This window comes from Caretta caretta, chromosome 3 (assembly GCF_965140235.1).
Source record: "Caretta caretta isolate rCarCar2 chromosome 3, rCarCar1.hap1, whole genome shotgun sequence".
In the NCBI taxonomy this organism is placed as follows: Eukaryota; Metazoa; Chordata; order Testudines; family Cheloniidae; genus Caretta; species Caretta caretta.
Genome location: NC_134208.1, coordinates 147,282,719 through 147,307,522, shown reverse-complemented (window position 1 = coordinate 147,307,522; position 24,804 = coordinate 147,282,719). Strand labels below are relative to the sequence as shown.

General features: G+C 43.1%; 1 long non-coding RNA gene across 1 annotated transcript in view; it reads right to left on the bottom strand.

The window, feature by feature from the left end:
• Positions 1-24,804, bottom strand: part of LOC142071616 (uncharacterized) — a 43,255-nt gene that overhangs the window by 8,132 nt on the left and 10,319 nt on the right. The window contains exon 3 of the long non-coding RNA XR_012667740.1: positions 22,681-22,799. This is a non-coding gene — a long non-coding RNA (uncharacterized LOC142071616). The remainder of the gene's footprint in view (positions 1-22,680; positions 22,800-24,804) is intronic.

The window sequence follows — 24,804 nt, the reverse complement described above, 5'->3', positions numbered from 1 at the left end:
GTAATAAAATATAAATACAAAGTAAGCACTGTACACTTCGTATTTTGTGTTGTAATTGAAATCAATATATTTGAAAATGTAGAATATATTCAAAATATTTAAATGGTATTCTGTTTAACATTGCACGATTAATCACAATTAATTTTTTTAATCACTTGACAGCCCTCGTTGTAACCTGTTGAACTAGGCCTCGTATACGTGCTAGCACAGCCATGTTTATTCTGGTTAACTTTTATTTTCTGTTTAGTTTCTAATATAATAAACATCGCTTTCTTTCAGATCATTTTATTTCACATTATTGTTACCGAGGTAACCACGGCAGGCTGTTCCAAAGAGATGTAAAGTAAACTTCTGACCTCTGGCAAAAGCTGGGGAGGTAAAAGGTACTTGGCCTAAAGCACTCTGTAAAAGACACGAAGCCAGAGTGTTGCCAAGATGCTGGGTATAATCAGGTGGCACATGGGACAAGTCAAAAGAACAAGGGAAATGACAGACAGAGGGCTCAAGTGTGGCAGGTGTCGAGAAATGTTCTCTGTTACAGCATAAATATATATATATATATATATTTTACTTTGTAAAAACATTTGTACTATAGTGTGTAGTAAGGGGCATTATTAGAAACATAGTTTCAAAATGATAGAGCCCCAGATGGAGGTAGTTCAGTAAAATACGTTTCACTTAACTTGGACATATTTAATCGGGACAGACGCTTTGTTGAAACAGCTCCCAGAGAACCAGTCTATGACAGTAATGGTAATGACTGCTGCTTAATTAGGACAGTAGTAGCAAATTTTAATGAAGGTATATTTGTCCACTACCAATAGGTTAAATGGTGTTTACCCAGGTGTTAAAGGTGTGTGAAATTCTAAGCGTCAGTCTTTTGATAGAAAAGTTGCCAAATAACAATTTAAAGAAGAAATGTAGCTATAACACATTAATTATTACTTTTATGCATTACAGAATTGTATTTCATCCCGGGTCTGCTGCTCTCTTTTTGAGGGGTATTTCCAAGTAGGATCTGGGAAAGGCTACAGATTTTAATTTATGGACAGAATTTTGGATGTTGTATACATGTTGTCAGGGACAATTATCCAGATAAGTTAGGGAGCTGGGAGGCTTCCAGATGCTGGAAGGTTGCATGTAAATTTTAGATTAATTTAAATAACCTAATTAAAGGCCTCAAAATGTTGGGGTCCAGAAGAAACTCCAGAAGTTTGGATATTTATCCAAAACAATTGAAGCCCTACTCAAAAGACTTTCCCTTTTAATGTCTCCTTGAGGGGAGGGAGAGGACGGGCATGCCTCCAGATGCGTTCAGGGGACAGACAGCAGGTCCATACCTCCGCGAGTACTCTAAGGGCAAGCCTATTCCCTCACCTGAAGTGTTTCCCTTCTCATATGGACTTTCCCATGAGGGAATGGGAATCTTCTGTCATCACAGTCCCATGTCTTCAAATACCATTAGTCAGTTCCCCCAAAATTGTGAGGTTGGCTTAAAAATCACGAGATTTAAAAAAATAAAGCACATTGTTTCGTGCTGCTCAGTTACGATGGTAATGGGTATCAGTGCAAAACTCAAAGACTGGGCGTGCACAAGAAGGTTGTACTGAAAAACCTTAAGGTATGACTTTAAATTGATATAGTTATGCCAGTATAACGCCGGTCCTCTGGACATGCTTATTCCACGATAAGAGTGATTTTTTTCTTTTTTCTGTTTTTTTACATATGTCTCTTGGGAAGCTAAACTGAGTATTCCAGCACAAGAGCATTTACGTGGGGGGTTGTATCAGTGTATTGGTAAAACTGCCCTGTGTAGATGGGCCTAAAATGAATGGAGATAAAATGTGGCAAAAAGTTACACTCATAGAGTTCTTGGTCTTCCAGGACTTGTCTTCCCTACCTCTGGGAACGAGCCCATGTCCACAGACTTATGCTCGGAGGGCTTGTGCTAGCTCTTTAAAAACAGCTGTGTAGATGGTGCCTTGACGTTGTGACTAAGGCTGGAGCTCAGGCACTTAAGTCCACCTCACCCCACCCAGGCTTCAGAGCCTGAGCTCCAGCCCCAGCTGCAATGTCTACTCATCTATTTTTAGAGTGCCATTACAAACCCCACTAGGTCAAATCTGTGGGCCCATGCGGAGAGGCTTGCTACCCAGTGTAGTGTAGACATACCCACAGTGGCCAGAGAGGACTAGCACATGGTGCTGGAGGAACTTTATTAAGTGAGGGATTCCTGGGAGGAGATTATTCTCTAGCTCTCTGCTAAAGCCCATAGTCTGGGGTCTGCTCCCATCACAGATTTGTAAAGGTATTTAGGTGCCTCAAGATGCAGATAGACACCTAGCGGGATTTTCAGAAGCACATAGGCACTGAACTCAATGGCCCTTAGAGCCCAGTATAGAGAGTGAGAAGGAACCTTTAAAAAAAACAAAACACCTGATAATGCAAGATGTGATTAATAGCACAAGAGTTGAAAACTGGGCTTCCCCCCTCTTCCTACTCCTCCCTGGGGAAAGCATACTCCCTCTCATACAGAGGGAGTCCCTATTTTTCCCTTCTTGCCTTGAAATACCCCATTTTTTACTACTGAAATCTCATTTTTGTCTTGTGCGTGTGTGTCAGGGTCCTCCTAATTGTGTTCCTCTTCTCCCCGCCCCCACGCTTGGCCCCTTTTCTATGTTCTCCTTTCTGATTTGCCTCTTTTGGTACTGTACTTCCAATTTCCATTTCGCCCTCTTTCAGTCTCTGACTCTTCTCTCGTCTCTGTTTATTGTTGCCACTCCAGTTGTGCTGTCTAGGAAGGGTGTTGGGAAGAGGATTCCTCCTGCTCTTTGCAGAGCAGGCACTCTGGGTATGAATGCTTTCCTATCCTGCTGGTATCTGAACTTAAGGAGTTGGAAGGCAGAGCCCTAACTCACAAGCAGCTGCCAGCCTTCCTCCACAGACTTGGAACCTCTTCTTCTCCCTTGGCAACACAGTGCAAGTTAATACAAACTGGATCTGTATCCATTTGTAGCTGACTGTCTCAGGCTTAGAAAGGGACAGTGCTTCTTCCTTGGCCCACCCCATCCCAGTCTGGAACCCATACAAATCTGTGGTGAACCCACAGAAGGGCTTCTCAGGTGAGAAGGGGAAACATACTCTCCCAACTTTTGTACTTCCCCAAGATGGATCTGCAGGCCTCCAATACGACAAACTGGGCCTTAAATTATTTTCAGGCTTTAAAAATTTTGTTTAATTGGGACAGCAGCATAATTAGAGGAAGAGCTACCTCAGTTAAGAGGTATCTACTCTATTTACTATTTTTACAAACTGCAAATTGAGCTTTTTGAAGTGTAGATGGATTTTCAAAATTACCTTACTTTGCAGAGATGAGAATTTAGACTATATGCGCTTCCTGAAGAGATACACAGTGGATCTCTGTCTTACTTGGAATAGGATATTTATTTGATCTGCTCCCTTAGTGCTCGAGAGAGCTATTTAATGTACTATAAAAAGTTGTGTTTTTGACATGGGAATGTTTCTGTGGCATTATTTTACATAGCAGTGGCTGAGTCTGAAACTTTAGAGTCTCTTTGGACACTTCAGCTGTGATGTGGTTTGAACTGGCATAGCTGAGACACCCTTTCATTCAATACCCACGAAGAAGTGAAATATTACTGCATGGTTTTGATGTCCAGGACTGTTTGTGCTGGTACCTGTTCTATAAGTGTTCATTACTATATCAGAGGCACATGACACCTTCCTGATTGATATAAGGCCAAATGTATTTTTCTGATACAGAAGTTTGGAGCAAAGGGATTAAATTATAAAGTTGGACTCAATATAAAGCACTTAAGGAAAAACAGTTTTGTTTGGGGACAGTGTCATCATGACTAATACTGAGCAAAAGACGGGAGCCAAGAATTATTCATAGCTTTGGACCTCCTGTTGTATTACTCAGTGCAGCTAGAAATTTAGGTCAAAAGTTGGCATTGCTGAACACCAACCTGAGCTTTCTGGAGCAGATTAAATTACTTCAAACATATATTAAAAATGGGAATAGGTTACTGTGACAAAGTTCCTCCTCTGCCTTGGTGGGTCCTGTGTTTATTGGCAGATTTGCTCGCCTCAGAGGTTCATGGCAGCCCTCAGTTTGGCCACTTTCATGGCTCAAACCTGCTGTTCACTCAGTTAGCCTCATCACTGGCCACTATGGGGAAAGGAAGAAGAACAATCCCCGCAGTCTCTGCTGATCCACCTAGTGGATTGGGGAACAGGCCAGAGACCTTTCCCTCTGGTGGAACCCACAGTCCAGGTCAACTCCTCCGGTATCAAGTAGGGAGTTGGAGGGATGGAAGGAACCTGGGCCCGCCCTCTACTCTGGGTTCCAGCCTAGGGCCCTGTGGCTTGCAGCTGTCTACAGTGGCTCCTGTAACAACTGCGTGACAGCTACAACTCCCTGGGCTACTTCCCCATGGCCTCCTCCCAACTCCTTCTTTATTCTCACCACAGGACCTTCCTCCAGATGTCTGATAATGCTTGCACTTCTCAGTCTTCCAGTACTATGCCTTCTCACTCTCAGCTTCTTACTCCTCTTGCTCCCAGCTCCTCGCACGCACGCCACAAACTGAAGTGAGGTCCTTGTTAAACTCAGGTGCCCTGATTAGCCAGCCTTAATTGATTCTAGCAGCTTCTTGATTGGCTGCAGGTGTTCTAATGAGCCTGTCTGTCTTAATTGTTTCCAGAAAGTTCCTGATCTGGAACCTTCCCTGTTGCCTTACCCAGGAAAAGGGGACCTACTCAACCTGGGGCTAATATATCTGCCTTCTATCACTGTCCCGTCCCGTTCCCTTCATTTGATCCTTTGACCCACTCCTGTCGCTGTTATTTCATTAGTTGTCCCCCGGATTTATTTGGTATCCACGTCCTGTGGATCCCCCTCTTAGGCTGGAGGGGATCCTTTAGTGGGATCCTTCCTGGATCCCAGTAGGATCACTCTCCTGTAGCCATCTGGCCTGAACCTTTCACATTACTGAAAAAGGAATGTAGGCACTCTATTCCCTTTAAAAAAAAATAAAGGATACTCTATATGGATAATGTTTTGGAGAAGAGGTAAATTAGTACAGTTAAGTATTGATTCACATTGACATCATCCTTAGTCTATTTCCAGTTCTAAAGATGCTATTCATACCTAAAGACTGTAGTGTTTCTGACTTAGGCATCTGTTCAGAGCTGTAAAGTCCAATTTATGATTTACTTGTTCTGCCACACACGTGTTGCTGAAGCTGGTGAGATGGATATACTGCAACTGTTGCAGGCAGAGTCTGTGCTTTGTTTCACTTACCCAGATAGTAATTTTTCAAAGTTCCATTCAACTATTTATTGTTCCACCAATCAATTTAACTGTGGCTACCAGTCGTGTTTCCTACTACTCTAGATTCCAGTTAATTGATTAATGGAATTTTATTTTGGGCATAGTTAAGAGTCCTTTCAACCATGTTTTTACACTTTAATGAATACATCTTAGAATCAAAATTTACTTACCAGATGTAATTGAAAAGAAGGATGATGTAAGGTTCTTAAAGTACACTTGGAAAAAGGACCTGTATTCCATCCCTGTCTCTGCTACATGCTTCCAGTATGAACTTAGACAAAATTTCATTGCGGGTTTTGACTGAGTAAGGACTATAGAATCTCATCTAGTTTTGTTTGTCTTCATTAATAACCTAGCTAGGAAGCATTCCTAGATTGTCACATCCCAAGAGGCCTTTTTATAGCAGGCCTTCAAGGTCTACAATTTCATCTACAGTATACTGTATACAAATATTAACTTTTATTTTAATCTTTTTTGCTCTGGGTCAAAAACATTAAAGAACCAGGAGTTAGACAGAAAAAGAGTGAATATTTAGAAAGAAAAGATCAATCATTTAAAAATAAACATATGAAGCCCTATGCGACCAAAATAATTTTTAATAAATGAAAGCTATAATATTCATATTTTGTGAAAGAAAAAGGCTATACTGTTATGACTTTAGCTTCCTTCCAACAAAATGGTGTTGTGTTGAATTTCAAGGCTCGCCCTGGAAAGCATCTTAGGTGGAAAGCAAAGATCAACGGTAATGCCAGATTTTACAGTTTATGTTACTTAAATGCCTTCAGTGTCTGGAGGAAAGGAGAGGACTGACAGGATCGGGGAAGCTATATTCTCATAAGTATACTGTGAATACAATTTTTGTAACTTTTAGAAAATCAGAGAAAAACAAACAATCTCCTTATTCTTTTAGCTTGGTGTGAAATGTGGGTGCGCGAAATGAAACTCAGACCTGGCTTTTCAATGTCGCCTGTTTCAGAATGATGTCTCTCACAGTGATGGGTATGCCTGAATAATGAAATAGCTACCAGGAAATCATGCTCTACCACAAGATCATATGAGTGCCACCATGCTGTGCTAAAACAACATGAGGTCATCTTTACATATTAAGAAAACGAAAGCTGGAATTGGTTTCATATTTTTCCCACAGATTTTCCTTTCCACTCTGTCAGTCATATCTGAATGGCTGATGGTTAACAGGGTGCTTTGGCTTTATGTGAGGGAGCATTTGTCATTGCTTGCTCACAGTTCTCCATAGCAACACAATGTCTCTGTTTAAGATCCAGTGAAGGTGAGCAAACAGAAAAGTCCTTAAGAAACAGCTGGTCTTAACAGAAGTAAAATTGCACTTTTACTCTTTCAGTGTCCCTTATCAATAACTGGCCAGTCAGGGTCTCATTTTGGTATTGTGAAATGTCAAGCTTGCGGAGGGCCAGACTGCCCTTTGGCCTTGTGCAGATGTGGGTGGAAGGGGACAGGGCTTGAGGAACCTTCACTCGTTTGTCTACCCCATTCTAGGGCTGGAGACCATCACAGACTTTCTGTGTGCCTTATGGGATTAAGTGCATATCAGCCCAGGGGAGGGAAATGGGTAGGACTGAAAAGCTTACAGAGCAGGCTGAGATGCATGGGTAGAGGCAGCATGGAGACTCCCCATGCCCGGTTCCCAACTCTCATAGTTTTAATAGACCAAATACTGCAAGAATTTCAATCTTAAAGCCCTAACTCCTGGAGTCATGCAATGTTTCCATTTAAAAATAGTAAGTTTCCAGCCCTCATCGCTGCACAGAAAAGTTTGAAAACATGATCCTTGAAGTCTTAAGGACCAGAGAGCAAACAACACACCTCCTTACGCCCCCACACACTTTTAAAAATCTCAGTTTCTAAATCATTTGCATCATTTTATTGGGACATGACTCTGAATTTTTGAGCACTGGGGATTGGCAATACTGTCCCTTTCATGGTTAAACTGGCTGGATCAAATGTACTGCCAGAAAAGGCTTGTTAAAAATAAGGGGTAGGGAGAAAAGGTAGAAGTAAAATTAGCGGAGAGAACTATTTGCATTGAAGCCCTTGGCCTTAGTGCTTCTTCAGCCCAGGACACAGTTATTATTGTGTAAATAGGAAGCGTCCTCAAGTTATTGTATAATTATAGCGCAATTTAGTACTGATGTCTTTAATAAAGAATGCTCAGTGCTTTAAAACAGGTTTTAAATAAATGTTAGCTAGTCACAGGTTCCATTCCCCTGCTGCTCTTGGACTTCCAATGGTTTTTTTCTATTTAAAAGATCTACATTTTGGGGTTTAAAAATGTCCTGATGCAGTATTTTTGCACAGGAAATAAACTTTACAAGCAGTTTTTAAAGACTACGGAAACTCTCAACTGTCAGTTACAGCAGTTGTCAGGCAGAAAGGACATGGAATGAGCCAGGAAATAAGGGTAAAGTTTTAAAGAGCAGCAAAACAACAACAAAAACCCCACTTTTATTATCCTTATAAAAAAAAAGGATCATCTAAAACGGAGCATAAAAGACTGTAATTGCATCTCATTTCTGGTTTTAGTCAACTTTAGTCTCAAGGTTTATCACCACCAGAACCACACAATTGAATGGCAGCCATATTATAGTCTATATAGAATTTAGGGCTATTGTGGCATGCTAAACTACTTCTGAAGGACATTCTGACTAGGATCTGTCCACCGCTGCAACACCACAGCACCTCCCAGACACCTTCCCATGAAATCAAATCTTGGCTTTCACGGTCACATTCTGCAAGAGGAAAATAATGCCTCAGATTAATTGAGCCTTCTGTGGATACACAAAAGGCTGTAGTGAGTGAATTTTTTAACAGTGAATGGAAGCAACAGATGGATGATAATTAAAATAAAACAACAAATAAACCAAAAAGGAACCAAAAATATGATGGCATACCAGGAAGAAACTAAAATTGGCTGGGTCAGGTGAAGCTTCAATTCAAACATGCAACTGCAATAGAAGTAGGAGGACACAGACAACTACTGTACTGGTAAAGTATATTGCAATTTAGATAAATATTTTCCAGTTTCAATTTTCTCTGGCCAGTGGGACACTCTGTCTTTAATGCATGCTGTATAGGATGATTCCTGGAACAATTTACATTTTCAAAACCTACATGCAGTCCAAATTTAAGATTTCTAATATGTAAAGTGGTGGTAAAAATCAGAATCCAATAACATTTATTAAGGTGTAGTCTTCTATAATCCAAACACAGACATATTGTATCTAGCACCTGTGAGCTCAACTGACATTGCAGCTGTCACAAGTTACTTAATACTTATGTTTGAACGCAAACGGCTCACTTCAAGTGCTCATTTACTGATCTGAAGTACACAAGTGTATGTTTCCACATATGTAGAAATCTCACCATTTGCACAATCATGGATTTTAGGTAGAAATCAGATTTTGCTGGTAATATAGAGAAGTTGATTTTACTATCATGCTGCAGTTTCTTCATGAAAGAAAATGGACTCTACCATAATCCTTATTAATACATTTAGGATCCAGTTCAGGAACATATCCCTATTCAGGATAGCACTGAAGCAAGTGCTTAACTTCAAGCATGGAAGTCAAACATCTGCTTATGTGCTTTCCTGAACTGGGGTCTTAAAAAATTTTCTTAAAACCATAGTAAAAAGAAAAGGAGTACTTGTGGCACCTTAGAGACTAACCAATTTATTTGAGCATGAGCTTTCCAATGAAGTGAGCTGTAGCTCACGAAAGCTCATGCTCAAATAAATTGGTTAGTCTCTAAGGTGCCACAAGTACTCCTTTTCTTTTTGCGAATACAGACTAACACGGCTGTTACTTTAAAACCATAGTGTGATTCAAGAGAAGAAAGCTCTACAAAGGGGGAAATGTTAAACTATGAATCGATCTGTATGGCTCATTCATGTTGGTTTAATCTCAGAAAGGTCTTCGAAAATATGGTAAAATATGCAGAATCTGTTTATTTGTACACTACTGCCCTTTGGAAAAATCTGTTAGATTGCTAGGTCTTTGCTCCTTAGGCTATGGCTTTATCTCCTTCTTTCCCTTCCCCCGCTCTCATTGGGCAGAAGATATTTGATGCCAAAATGCTCTTTAATCTAGCAGATAAAGTCATAAAATCCAGTGGTTGGAAGTTGAAGTCAACAAAGCTCAAACAAGATGCATATTTTTAATTGTTTGAGTAATTAACCCTGGGAACAGTTTGTAAAAGGATGTGGTAAATTCTGTATCACTTATAGTCCTTTGAGTGTAGCAGGATATCTTTTTAAAAGACACTAGGTCAATCACGAGTTGTTGGACTCAATGCAGGAAATACTAGGTGAAATTCTTTGCCCTGTGTTGCACAGGAGGTCAGAACAGATGATCCCTTCTTCCCTTAAAAAATCTGACTCATCAGTGATCCATGAGGCCAAATACTGGTACTCTCCAAAGATAATCCTCAACCAACACCTTAATTTGCAGACTGAAGTTGAGGTACTTCTGGCTCCAGAATGGAAGGGAAACCCAGGGAGAAGAGTAAGAATTCATAAGATGTTCTACAATTAAGATTACAGTCAAATGCATCTTGCTTTCTTTGTGTTAATATTTCTATTGGCTTTATTGGTATTGCGCAAATGACTAAGGCAAGCAGGATTTAGCCCAAGGTTTTTGCTTCTTTTGTTAGAGTTAGAATCATAAACCGTAACAAGAGAGACTTTGGAAAGCATATTAAACCAGCAGTGGTAATTTCCCAGTAGGAACTGTGAGGCACTGAAGCAGATGCTACTGATTTTGTCTTCACTGAGAGCTTCCATTGTAACCATCCATTACAAATGTCTTTTCAAAAAAATGGAGAGCTGACACCCAACTTCATAAGAATTGAATAGTGTCTAATCCTGTCACCAGCTGACTCGTATGGCTGGAATCAGTGCATGTGATATTTCTTTCACCTACTACCCTGCCAGCAATAATGTAGGGGTAGGAGAATTTTATATAAAGGAAATAGGAAAGAATAAATCTGTGAGACTCAATGTACAACACACAACCATACCAGATTACTTTGAAAAACAAATGCAACTGAACCAATATGCTGGCGTCGGTGCTGGGCATTTTAGATGACAAAGCTTGCAATTTTCCAGACTCTTCCACCTTATAACTACTCATTAATTACCTTCATTTGTCAGCTGGCAGCACAAGCAGGGTTCAAATGTTTAGTCTGCAGCTTGTGTTAATATCTGGGAGCTGCAACAGACAGAAGGTTTCCAGAACTCTGCTACATAATCACCCTCTGAAATTGCTTAGTTCTGAAACTTGCTCGCAAAATCAGCAGCATATATATATATTTTTTACTTACTAATAAAGTGACAGCTGAAGATTTTTGTTAGCTGGTATTATCTTGTTTGCATTCATAATAAAACCACTCCATAAAATATGGTTATTCTGCCTCAGTAGTGATTCTTAAATGTATTTGTTCGCAAGTTAATTTTTATTATTACATTTTAGGGCTATTTGTGGCCCAGCTAGCACTCTGGCACAGTAGTGTCAGATAATGCCTCTTCGGCCCCTGTACCCACTACCTGCATCGTGGGCAGTAGCGCAGGAGAGGAAATGGCAGCTCCGCCAAGCTGCTATGTCCTCCTATCCTGTGCAGGTGGATGGCGAGAGATGGAATTGGGCAAGAACCTTTGTTCTGTCGTCCCCCGCCCCAGCGTGCCAGTCGGCAGAGTGGTGTTAGCACACCAGGGAACATACACTGTGCCAGGTAGAGACTCAACAATTTACTTCCGCCCTGTAGCAGCCAGAGAGTCGGAAGCCAGAATGCATGTGTAACAGGGTCGCCTTAAACCTGGCATCAGACCCAGTCTCTGCCTCAGTTTCCTTAAAAAGAACAGGAGGACTTGTGGCACCTTAGAGACTAACACATTTATTAGAGCATAAGCGTTTCACTCCGATGAAGTGAGCTGTAGCTCACGAACGCTTATGCTCTAATAAATGGGTTAGTCTCTGAGGTGCCACAAGTCCTCCTGTTCTTTTTGCGAATACAGACTAACATGGCTGCTACTCTGAAATCAGTTTCCTTACTGTCATGTAAGCAAGCAGGCCAACTAATTAGCCAGTGCATCAATGAGGCTACCACCAGGATCAGTATTTCATTCCCTTTTTCAAGAGATGTATTATTGTTCAAACACAAACAGTTCATCATCAGTCAAGGCAGGTAAAACAGGTCCTACCACCTGGCCCTTCCTCAGACCTTTGCTTCAGAGGTCTTTTGCAGCTGACTACACAGCAAGTATCCCCAACCAGGCTTTTCATCCAGCATATGTGGCAAGTCCTCCAGCTCCTTTCCCTGACCCAGGGTCTCCTGAATGAGCCTTCCCCCTAACTGAGCTGTCTCCTGGTTTATTATCTCATCAATTAGAAGGCAGCTGAATAGTTACAGTTATGGTCCTACCCAACTCCCATAAAAGGTAATCAAACCCTAATCTCCCTCCAAGGCTGCTCTAGGGAGAGTGCATGCTCCTCCTTGCTTGCTCAGCTCTTGTGGCAAAGCCATGGGATTCAGCCCCTACTAGTTGCCTATAAAAACACCCACAAGAGAAGACTGGACCAGTATTTTTTGTCATTCTTACATCAGGACAGCCCCCTGTTTTTTAACAGGGTTGCACTGGTGTAACAGAGTAAAAGGCCTGATCTTGCAAATACTTACACATATATTTGACTTGATTCAACTTCAACAGATTATTCATCTAATTAAAATTAAGTACATGTGAAAATGTTTGGTGCCAAAATGAGGTCCAATTGAGCTATGCTCTGCACAGGACCTAAGGAGTGGGGACAGAGATAGCCCTTAATGTGTGCGTGTCATCCTATTTGTTTGTACAGTGCCTAGCACAATGCAGGAACTACTGAAAACAATAATAAAAAGAATCTATTTTAGGCATTTAACTATATTACCTGAGAAGATTCTGTTTGACACATCAGAGAGTAATGTTTAGGCAGCATTTAAATAGACTATCTTAACGCTTCCCCACTGAGGTTAACATATTAAGTCATTCATACGACAGCTTATCTTTCAAAATATATTTATCAGTGGGTACTGGCACCAATTTTCCCCGCAGGGTGAAATTCCTATTGATGTTAATAGGATTTACGCTCTGTTGCTACCCGCTAGCACAGATGCAGTCTGTAAGGATGAATTTTCATTATTGCTCTATACGCTATCTTTTTGCCAGTATAACTAAGCATGGATCAAAGCTAAGATGTTTTTAAAATTAAGCTGGGGGGCAGAAGACAGCAGCAGCTGCTGACAGGCAGGGCTCCAGCTGCTATACAGGGACTTTGCCACAGAGGCAAGAGAATTTCATCTCCGCTTTACCCTTCCCAGGTTGTTGCTAGAGTGGGCCGCTCAGGGCGCTGAACCTCACTCCCCGTCCACACTGGCAAGGCACGTACAGCACTGTCGGGCCTCCACCTCCCCCAGAGGAATAAAGTTTGTTGCGCAGCCACTGGTGTGCTGCGGCGCCAGTGTGGCCGCCCAATGCGCTCTGATTGGCCTCCAGAAGTATTCAGAAGTCTCCCACCATGCCTGTTCTAGCCACTCTGGTCATCAGTTCAAACTCTACTGCCCTGCCCTCAGGTGACCAACCCTCAGACCCTCCCTTTAAATTCCCTGGGAATTTTGAAAATCCCCTTCCTGTTTGCCCTTTGCAGGTGACCATGCCTCCACGCACCAGGCGAGCCCCAGTATGGAGCAATGGCGAGGTGCTGGACCTCATCAGTGTTTGGGGGGAGGAAGCTGTCCAGTCCCAGCTGTGCTCCAGCCGCAGGAATTACGATACCTTTGGGCAGATATTAAGGGGCATGAGGGAAAGGGGCCATGACCGGGACGCACTGCAGTGCAGGATTAAAGTGAAGGAGCTGCAGAGTGCCTACCACAAAGCCTGCAAGGCAAACGACTGCTCAGGTGCTCCCCCCGCAACCTGCCGATTCTACAAATAGCTGGACGCGATACTTGGGGCCAACCCCACCTCCACTCCGAGCACCACCATGGACACCTCAGAGCGGGAGGAGGAGGAGGAGGAGGAAAGCGGGAGTGAGGGTGCTGGGACGGGGGGATACCCCTGGAATTCCTGGAGGCATGCAGCCAGGAGCTCTTCTCGAGCCACGAGGAAGGTAGCCAGTTGCAGCGGCTGGTACTTGGTGGAGGACAAACAGAAAAGCAGGTTCCCAGTACGCGGCTTTTTTTTCGGGAAGGAATTTTTTCGGTGCGGGCTCTTGGGGCGAGGAGGGTTAGGGCTGCATGCATGCCTAGATGCAGAATAGCGCATTGATGTGGTCTATCACTTCGCGGTAATCGGCCTCAGTGATCTCTTCGAAAGTCTCATCCAGAACATGGGCAATGCGCTTACGCAGGTTTATTGGGAGAGCCACAGTGGTCCTTGTCTAAGTTACGCTAACATGTCCACACCACTGTGCCGCAAGGGGAAGGGGGGACCATTGATGCACACAGGCAAACTGCATATGGGCCAGGGCAGAAGCCGCATTGCAGTAGAAGACCCTCCCTTGCTTCCCAGGTCACCCTCAGCAGCGAGATATCTTCCAGGACGAACTCCTGTGGAAAATGTGGGGACAATGTTCAGTATAGGGGCTCCCTGCCGCTGTTGGCTCTCCCCAAGGCACAGAAACCCAGAGGACAGTACAACTTTGAAACAATCAGTCCCCCTTGACCCTGTACTTACTCACCATTTTGGGGCTTCAAGGGGTTATGTGCGCTCTCTTTGGGACGGGAAAATTATGCTATTGTGTAGACTGTGTGTGCCCTCCTGAAGTGCGGGGGAATCATTACTCTGCCTGGTATAAACAATGCTGCCTCTGTTAAGTGTTGCATTTTGCCTTTACATCTCAGCAGTCCGTGTTATCACCGGCCAAGAGACTGTAAAGACTCAGGAACAGGACGCGAGGAAGCAAAGAAGACATGCTGCAAGAAGTGATGCAGCAATCTCTTAAAGAGAATCAAAAAGCGCAGGAGTGGAGGGAGAGCGAAAGTAGCATCCGCCAGGAAAACGCAGTGCGCCGGAGGCAAAGCACGGCGCTCTGGCAGCAAAGCATGGATCGGCTGCTAAGCATCATGGAGCGCCAAGCGGACTCTATCCCCGCACTCGTAGCCATGCAGGCGGAGCACTACCGCACCCGCCCCCTCCTGCAGCCATTGTCCCAAAACTCTTTCATAGAATCATAGAATATCAGGGTTGGAAGGGTCCTCAGGAGGTCATCTAGTCCAGCCCACTGCTCAAAGTAGAACCAATACCCAACTAAATCATCCCAGCCAGGGCTTTGTCAAGCCTGACCTTAAAAACCTCAAAGGAAGGAGATTCCACCACCTCCCTAGGTAACGCATTCCAGTGTTTCACCACCCTCCTAGTGAAAAAGTTTTTTCTAATATCCAACCTAAGCCTCCCCAACTGCAACTTGAGACCATTACTCCTTGTTCTGTCATCAGCTACCACTGAGAACAGTCTAGATCCATCCTCTTTGGAACCCCCTTTCAGGTAGTTGAAAGCAGCTATCAAATCCCCCCTCATTCTTCTCTTCTGCAGACTAAACAAACCCAGTTCCCTCAGCCTCTCCTCATAAGTCATGTGTTCCAGTCCCCTAATCATTTTTGTTGCCCTCCGCTGGACTCTCTCCAATTTTTCCTTCTTGTAGTGTGGGGCCCAAAACTGGACACAGTACTCCAGATGAGGCCTCACCAATGTCCAATAGAGGGGAACGATCACGTCCCTCGATCTGCTGGCAATGCCCCTACTTAAACATCCCAAAATGCCATTGGCAACACTGCTAACTCATATCTAGCTTCTTGTCCACTGTAACCCCTAGGTCCTTTTCTGCAGAACTGTTGCCGAGCCATTCGGTCCCTAGTCTGTAGCGGTGCATGGGATTCTTCCTTCCTAAGTGCAGGACTGTGCACTTGTCCTTGTTGAACCTCATCAGATTTCTTTTGGTCCAATCCTCTAATTTGTCTAGGGCCCTCTGTATCCTATCCCTACCCTCCAGCATATCTACCTCTCCTCCCAGTTTAGTGTCCTCTGTGAACTTGCTGAGAGTGCAATCCACACCATCCTCCAGATCATTTATAAAGATATTGAACAAAACTGGCCCCAGGACTGACCCTTGGGGCACTCCACTTGATACCGGCTGCCAACTAGACATGGAGCCATTGATCACTACCCGTTGAGCCCGATAATCGAGCCAACTTTCTATCCACCTTATAGTCCATTCATCCAGCCCATATTTCTTTAACTTGCTGGCAAGAATACTGTGGGAGACCGTGTCAAAAGCTTTGCTAAAGTCAAGGAACAACACGTCCACCGCTTTCCCCTCATCCACAGAGCTAGTTATCTCGTCATAGAAGGCAATTAGATTAGTCAGGCATGACTTGCCCTTGGTGAATCCATGCTGACTGTTCCTGATCACTATCCTCTCCTCTAAGTGCTTCAGAAGTGATTCCTTGAGGACCTGCTCCATGATTTTTCCAGGGTCTGAGGTGAGGCTGACTGGCCTGTAGTTCCCAGGATCCTCCTTCTTCCCTTTTTTAAAGATGGGCACTACATTAGCCTTTTTCTAGTCGTCTGGGACTTCCCCCGATCGCCATGAGTTTTCAAAGATAATGGCCAATGGCTCTGCAATCACATCTGCCAGCTCCTTTATCACTCTCGAATGCAGCGCATCCAGCCCCATGGACCTGTGCTCGTCCAGCTTTTCTAAATAGTCCCGAACCCCTTCTTTCTCCACAGAGGGCTGGTCACCTCCTCCCCATTCTGTGCTGCCCAGAGCAGTAGTCTGGGAGCTGACCTTGTTCGTGAAGACAGAGGCAAAAAAAAGTATTGAGTACATTAGCTTTTTCCACATCCTCTGTCACTAGGTTGCCTCCCTCATTCAGTAAGGGGCCCACACTTTCCTTGACTTTCTTCTTCTTGCCCTTGTGCCCCCATGTCACCTCCAACCCACTTTCCCCAACATCTAGATTCTTATCGCCACCAGGTACCTCCAACACCTGTAGCTTAACCACCCAGCCCTGAAAACTACGACCCTTACCCACTGCACTCCAACCCCATCCTGAATTATAGCCATCCTGAAGTGCAGCACTCATTGCACAGCACTCCAGATGGGAAGGCTGAGTATGAGAACAGGACATACACAAATCTGTGATTGAACCATTCCCCACCCCACCCCCTTGCCCTTTCTGTTTCCCAAGCAGTTGTGTTTCTTTTCAATAAATGAATTTTATTTTCAATAAATGGATTTTTTGGCGTTGAAAATTCTTTATTATTGCATAAAGTAAAAGATACCTTAGCCCAGGAAAGAAACAGTCACTGAAAGTCAGCTTAGCAAACACAGATTCCTACTAACATTGGAACCACTGCACTTCACTCCCGTGCAGGGCACCAGACATTACTGGTGGTTTTCTGCCTCAAATTGCTCCCTCAAGGCATCCCTAATCCTTGCAGCCCTGCGCTGGGCCCCTCTAATAGCCCTGCTCTCTGGCTGCAAATTCACCCTCCAGGTGTTGAACCTCAGAGGTCCATGCCTGAGTGAAGATTTCACCCTTCCCTTCACAAATATTGTGGAGGGTACAGCACGCGGATATAACCGCAGGGATGCTGTGTTCGGCCAAGTCCAGCTTCCCATACAGAGATCGCCAGCGGCCCTTTAAATGGCCAAAAGCACACTCCACAGTCATTTGGCACTGGCTCAGCCTGTAGTTGAACCATTCCTTGCTGCTGTCAAGGCTCCCTGCGTAGGGTTTCATGAGTCACGGCATTAACGGGTAAGCAGGGTCTCCAAGGATCACAATGGGCATTTCAACTTCCCCTACTGTGATCTTCCGCTCTGGGAAAAAAGTCCCAGCCTGCAGCTTCCTGAACAGGGCAGTGTTCCAAAAGAGGCGTGTGTCATGCACCTTTCCAGGCCAGCCTGCGTTAATGTCAATGAAATGCCCACGGTGATCCACAAGCGCCTGGAGAGCCATAGAGAAATACCGCTTCGGATTAATGTACTCAGAGGCTAGGTGGGGTGGTGCCAGAATAGGAATATGCATCCCATCTATCGCCCTTCCACAGTTAGGGAAACCCATTTGTGCAAAGCCAGCCACAATGTCCTGCACGTTACCCAGAGTCACGGTTCTTCTGAGCAGGATGCGATTAATGGCCCTGCAAACTTGCATCAACACGATTCCAGCGGTCGACTTTCCCACTCCAAACTGGTTTGCGACCGATCGGTAGCTGTCTGGAGTTTCCAGCTTCCAGATTGCAATAGCCACTTGCTTCTCAATCGTCAGAGCAACTCTCAATCTCGTGTCCTTGCGCCGCAGGTGGGGGTGAGCTCCTCACACAGTCCCATGAAAGTGGCTTTTCTCATCCGAAAGTTCTGCAGTCACCGCTCGTCATCCCAGACTTGCATGACGATGTGATCCCACCACTCAGTGCTTGTTTCCCGAGCCCAAAAGCGGCGTTCCACAGTAACGAGCATGTCATTGAATGCCACAAGCAATCTCATGTCGTACGCGTTATGCAACTCGATATCATCGTCGGACTCCTCACTGTCACTTTGGATCTTAAGACATAGCTCGATTGCCAAACGTGACGTGCTGGCGAGACTCATCAGCATACTCCTCAGCAGTTTGGGCTCCATTCCCGCAGACCAAAACGGAACACCGATCGCGCTGCACAGAAACCGTTGAAAGATGGTGCCAAATGTGGACGGAAACACAGGGATTGCTGGGATGCAAAGCGATGCATCACAGGGCATTGGGACAGGACCCAGAATGCCCCGCGCCCCACGCCCCCTTCCCACAACCCACGACGTCAGAATGGGAGGAGGTGCTCTGTGTGATCCCTGCCCATAATGCACCGCTCCCAATACTGCTGCAAGTGCCACAAATGTGGCCACGCCAGTGCGCTGGCAGCTGCCAATGTGGACAGACTGCAGCGCTTTCCCTGCTCAGCTGTACGAAGGCGGGTTTAACTCACAGTGCTGTACATCTGCAAGTGTAGCCAAGGCTTAAGCAAATCTGTGGCACATCCAAGAATAAAAAAAACAAAACACCACCACCACCACAGTGGTCCCTTCCCCTGTTGTTTCCAAAACCTTCTTGTCAGAGATTATTGTGCAATACAATTTGAAGGAAAGCCATTTAAATGTAGCTACCATCAATGACCTTTATTCTCTTACAAAAGGGACTCCATCAAAGACAATGAATGAGCTGCTAAATGTCGTTTGTTACCTACTTTTTAAAGTTGGTACTGGCTCTTTGGTTTTTAACTTAAAAAGAAAGGATCTCCATCAATGATAAAACTTTTTATATTTATTTCAAGTTGTCACATTTTTTCTGTTAAGGAAAATACAAATTAAGTGTGATAAAGTGTTAAATGACAGGAGATGAATTTGAGAGAACGTTATTGCAATGTTCTGTTATTTCAATCAAGACACCCTTTGCTACTCAATTATTCTTTAAGACTCAGTTGAGAGGGAAGTGGAAGTAAAAACTGAAGACAGCAAGTTAACATTCTGTCTGCACCTCCACATTTAAATCAATTATTTATTCATAATTCCTTGAATAGGGACAAAATAATGTTGTATCCCTTATTTTAATAAAACAAATTTAGAATATAGTTGCTAGTTTTATTAAAAGAAACAGAAGTATTATCAATTGCAGCGTAAACACTATGCATTGGCTATTTCATCATCTCCTGTGTCATTCCTTAGCACTTTGAAGGGAATCCCTTTCACTTCTTAAAATAACCTAAAACTATGTGGCTAAACTTATGTGGCTTTTATTTATTATAGTAAGAGGTATAAATTATGTTCTGCAAGAAATGGTATTTTTGTACAGTTTTTTTTCCTCCATAAAATCATCACCTTCCAGGTGCTGAGCTATGGAGGAAGGAGTGAAATTCCATTTTAATGTCACTAAGCTCTAACACCAGCCACCTCTGGTTGCTTGTCACTTCATTATTCATATCACATTGAACTATTTATATCCTAAAAAAAACAAAAACAACCTCAGTTTATTTTCCCCCCACTTAAATAAAACAATTATATTATAGTGCAACTAAAATAAATTAAAAACAGAAAAACCCCCAAGATGCTTCAAAATGACTTACCATGAAGTTACTAATCTAAAACTCTTCTGTTCTTTAATTAGTAATACCTAACATGGTAAAGGCCAAAGCCATCAGCAATTTCACTGTGGACATTTTCCTCTGAACCTGTTTTTTTTCTTTTTGAAAGTTTATAGTGAAAGCACTGTTTTGCTCACAATGCATTAGTTCTTGCTGCCTGTAGAAGTTAATTTGCAAGGTATCATATTTTAATACAAGTTTCCATCAGTTTTTCCACATTACTCCTTTGCTTGTGGGTCTATACTTATAACCAATAATATACAACAATGGCTTCATTTCATGCAAACTCTGATATGCTTTAAATATCTATACTTTATTCAGTTCCTTGAGCATAGTCCTGAGTGTTTGGGTGGAGGGAAGGGGGGAGAGGGAAACAGAACTTCCACAACAAAAAATGAAGCGTTTAGTGGTTGCCGGACTTTAAAACTAAATTAACCATTAAATCACTTCTCACATATTTAGATTTCCTAAAACGTGGGCTGTTCCTCCATTTTAAATCTCTGGAGCAGACCCTCAGCTGGTGTAAGTTGGTTTCATGAAGCTCTGACAATTTACACCAGCTGAGGATCTGCCTTTCTGTTGTCACCGCGCTCTCTCATGCACCTTCTGTTACCAATATGAAAACTGGCCACGGAAATAAACCACACGCAAGGTTTGCTGTTTTGCCAAAGAGGATAAACGGCAGCTGCAGCATTATACTCTAGGGGTGAAATGATGGCCCCACTGAACTCAATGGGAGTTTTGCCAATGTTTTCAGTGGGGCCAGGATTTTGAAATTGGATCCATTTAAGTAGACTCAGCATTGATTTTTCCCTGTTCATAAGGAAAAATAAACTCAAGGAAAACGAGAATTAGCACAAATGGCCGTATCCACACAAAACATGCAAAGCCATCACTTCTGAAAGGGACGAGTGCTGCAGCTGTGGCTCACTCCCCTCTTTCCCAATACTGAGGAAACACCTGGTGATGGTCCAGGTCTACCAGATTTCTACACTCTCCAAGCCTCTGGAGTGGTAGCATAAGTAAAACTTACTTTGCTTCCCTCTCCACGCTATGAAGGCCCCTCCTGTGCGGGGAAAGTAGGATTCCAGGAGCACTGGTTGGCTAGGGAAAGTGTGTGTGTGTGTGGGTGGTGGTGGTGGGGGGAGATCTTCTTGGAAGCGTTAACCTGACTCTTGAAGCAGTTATGTTGACAAGGGGCCTTGGGGAGCTGGGGGAGCCAGGTAAAAAATGGAGGGACAAAGAGAATCACAAAGGCACCTGAGTCTCAGTTTTAGGCACTACTGTGATCACAAAACCCCTGGCTTAGCTGCCATCTCCCCTTTTGGCATCTAAACACACTCTGTGCCTCAATTTTCACTGTAAAAGTTCCCTAGGAGCCTACATTTTTTACCTCTGGGCATGCTCACTGCTTCCTCAGGCAGGTGTCTGGATGCTGATCTCATGCCTAAACTGTACCACTGCCTGCCCAGGTCCAGCTGCCAGGGACAGGGGCAGAGCATGCCAAAGGGCAGGTGTAGCAGAAGGGAGCCCCTCTCCCTTCCCCCTGCCCCAGGAGGCCAAGCAGAAATCTGCGGGGGCACTTGACTTTGCTACCCCATGGGTTGCCTATGCTCTGATAATTGTACAGGAAGCCTAGCAGCCTAACTCAGCGTTCTGAATTCCTGTGATTTTCTAGGCACCTACAGGTTAAGCTTTAAGACAAACAGAATTGCTACACTTAACCCTTTGTGGTTCCAGGCCCTAGAAAATCCCCTACATAGAGCATTCACACTTAGCCCTGGTCTACACTGGGGGGGATCAATTTAAGTCACGCAACTTCAGCTACGTGAATAACTTACCGTGGTGTCTTCACTGCAGTGAGTCGACTGCTGCCGCTCTCCCGTTGACTCTGCCTCTCGTCTCATGGCGGTGGAGTACAGGAGTCAATGGGAGAGTGCTCGGGGATCGATTTATCTCACATCTAGACTAGACGTGATAAATCGATCCTCACTGGATCGATTGCTGCCCGCCGATCCGGTGGGTGGTGAAGACGTTCCCTTAGAGGAGCATGGACCCTGATCCTGTCCCCTATCTTTTTCACTATCTACATGAGCTGATTAGACAGCTTGGGATGAAGTACTCACAATATGTGCATACGTGCACTTATACAGGTTCTCTATATCAGTGATTCTCAACCATGGGTATGTGTACCCCTGGGGGTACACAAAGGTCTTCCAAGGGGTTTATTAACCCATCTAAACATTTGTCTAGTTTTACAACAGGCTACATAAAAAGCACTAGGAAGTCAGTACAAATTAAAATTTCATATAGATAATGACTTGTTTATACTGCTCTATATACACTATACACTGAAATGTAAGTACAATATTTATATTCCAATTGATTTATTTTATAATTGTAGGGCAAAAATGAGAAAGTAAATAATCTTTCAGTAATAGTGTTCTGTGACACTTTTGGTTTTTTATGTCTGATTTTGTAAGCAAGTAGTTTTTAAGTGAGGTGAAACTTGGCGGTATGCAAGACAAATTGGACTCCTGAAAGGGGTACAGTAGTCTGGAAAGGTTGAGAGCCATTGCTCTATATCATAGACTAAAGAAGAGTAATGTAATTTATACAAATCAACATGGCTTTATGGAAAATAAATCCTTTCAAACTAACTTGATATCTTTCTTTGATAAGATTACAGGTTTGGTTGATAAAGGGAATACTGCTGACATAATATACTTAGACTTCTGTAAGGCACTTGACTTCGTGCCGCATGACATGTTGATTAAAAAACTAGAATATAAAAATAACATGGCACACATTAAATGAATTGAAAACTGGCTAACTGAAGAAAAAAAAAGTTCAAAATGTAACAGGGAATCATCATTGAGCAGGTTTGTTTCCAGTGGGATCTTGCAGGGATTGGTTCTTGGCCCTACACTGTTTAACATCTTTATCAATGGAAGAAAACAAAATCATCACTGACAAAGTTTTCAGATGATACAAAAATTGGGGAGTGGTAAATAATAAAGAGGACAAGTAACTGATTCAGAGCAATCTGGATCGCTTGGTAATCTGGATGCAAACAAACGCTATGTATTTTAAGAGGGCTAAATGCACACATCTAGGAGCAAAAAATGCAAGCCATACTTACAGGATGGGGGAATCTGTCCTCAGAAGCAGTGACAATTAAAAGAGTTATGGGTTGTGGTGGATAATCAGCAGAACATGAGGTCCCAGTTTGACGCTGTGGCCAAAAGAGCTAATGCGGTCCTAGGATGAATAAAAGGGGAATCTTGAGTAGGAGTAAAGTGGTTATTTTACCTCTGTATTTGGCACTGGTGTGACTGCTGCTGGAACACCGTGTCCGGTTCTGGTGTGCCCTAAACAACGTTAGCTAAACCCACTGAAGCCGTCTTCTGCCAGCATAGTTTCATCTGCGCCAGGGGTTTTGCCAACATAGCTATGCTGGCTAGGTGCTCTGATTTTTTCATACTCTTACCTGACATAGCTATGCCAGCAAAACTTCATAGTGTAGACTAAGCCCTAGACATGCATTTGGGAACTCAAGGTTCAATTACTGCAACTCTTCTCTAGGAAGGAAGCCACGTACCTGGAAAAAGCGCCATTTGGTACAGCAGCCTGTCTGCTTAGCAACAAAGGTCACCAAGAGCACATCACCTCAATGCTCCACTTTCTATCCTGGCTCCCTGTTCAGTACCAAATGCAAGATATACAAAGTATTACTACTGAGAGTCAAAGACCCCTATGGCAGTGGAGCTATGTATCTAAGGGATTGTCTACATACAAACATGCACTGAAATAACTAACTCCATCACCTCTCCAACTGTGATCATGACCTTCCACAACAGCTATGCTCCATTGGAACAACGAAACCAGTAAAGGCTCTCTCACGAGCAAGGCAATAGTCTCAACCTTACTATCAGTGGAACATACTACTTGCAGAAATAAGAATGAACCACAGATCTCAGTGCATTCAAAACTATAAATGCAAAATTCATTTCCTTGAATTCCCTCAATAAGCTCTATATACACATATGAAAATGCAATTATTTATTCAAGTTGTTAGTTCTACAAATGGAGACAAAACAGAGAGGGTGCTTTTGTGATTTTCTGAACAGTTGGGAAATGTTCTGATATTATTGTGATGGGAGACATACTGTAAATACCATGATAGATAGAATTACTACAGATATTTCAGGGATGAGCAGATGTTTTAGTGCATGGACCTTTGTTATCTTTTGAAACCCCACAGTAACTTTCTCTTTGCCTCTGATTTCAGAATTCAGTGCTATAATTAAATACACATATTTATTCATTTGATTTTAATCCATTTACCACATGGATCTTATTTTATACAAGGAATATTAGCTGTTTTTATAGGGAGATTACTCCTGTGATGTGTGTTCTTTGGCTCCAGATGCAAGATGCCACTGATATGATTCAGGAACTAGGAAAAAATCATTTTAGAGATATTTTAAATTTTGCAGTGTTGTATTAATAGATGACTTGATAAAAAGAGCTTTACAAAATCCATATATAAGAATTAATAGGTGTACAAGTGACTGACTCTAGAACTGTCCATTACCTATTACTTGTACTTAGTTCTTTGTCTTGTCATTCTGTTGACACTGAGTTCTTGGAAGCAATTTAGAGTCACCTAGTTTAGGTTTTCTGAAATGATTCTTCTTGGCTTTTTTAAGCTGTACCAGAAAAAATAAGCTAAAAAACCCTAAACTGAGCTGCAGTTAAGCAAATAAACAGGGCTGGCCTTATAATTCATGCGGTTCCAAGGATGGATGGGGCCCCACGGTGCTAGAAAGGGGAAATCAGGTCATTAGTGGCCTTCTCTTCCAGTTCTATTGCTGGAGGAGGCGAAGGGCGTCTCCAAAGTAGGTATGTTGTTTCCTTCCCATCCAGTCCTAAGAGGGACACAGGGATGCCCCATGGATTGCAGAGCTTCGATGAAATGCAGAGGACCCACTTGTGTTTATGGACTGGTTTGGCCTATAAGGACTGAGACCTCTGCACTACTCTTAAATAGATAATGAAAAACAATACCGTAGAACCAATATCATTTAAGATCAGGTTCAGTTTTTCTTTTTGAAAATTCTTATTATATTTTGCTCAGCTATTGGAGTAACTTCTCACACAGGCAGTCTCTAAAAGAATATTTTACACTCTCCTTCAGTATACTTAGCTAGCCAGTAATTTTATACACACAGCTTAGCTGTTATTTATTAAATATAATGGGCCA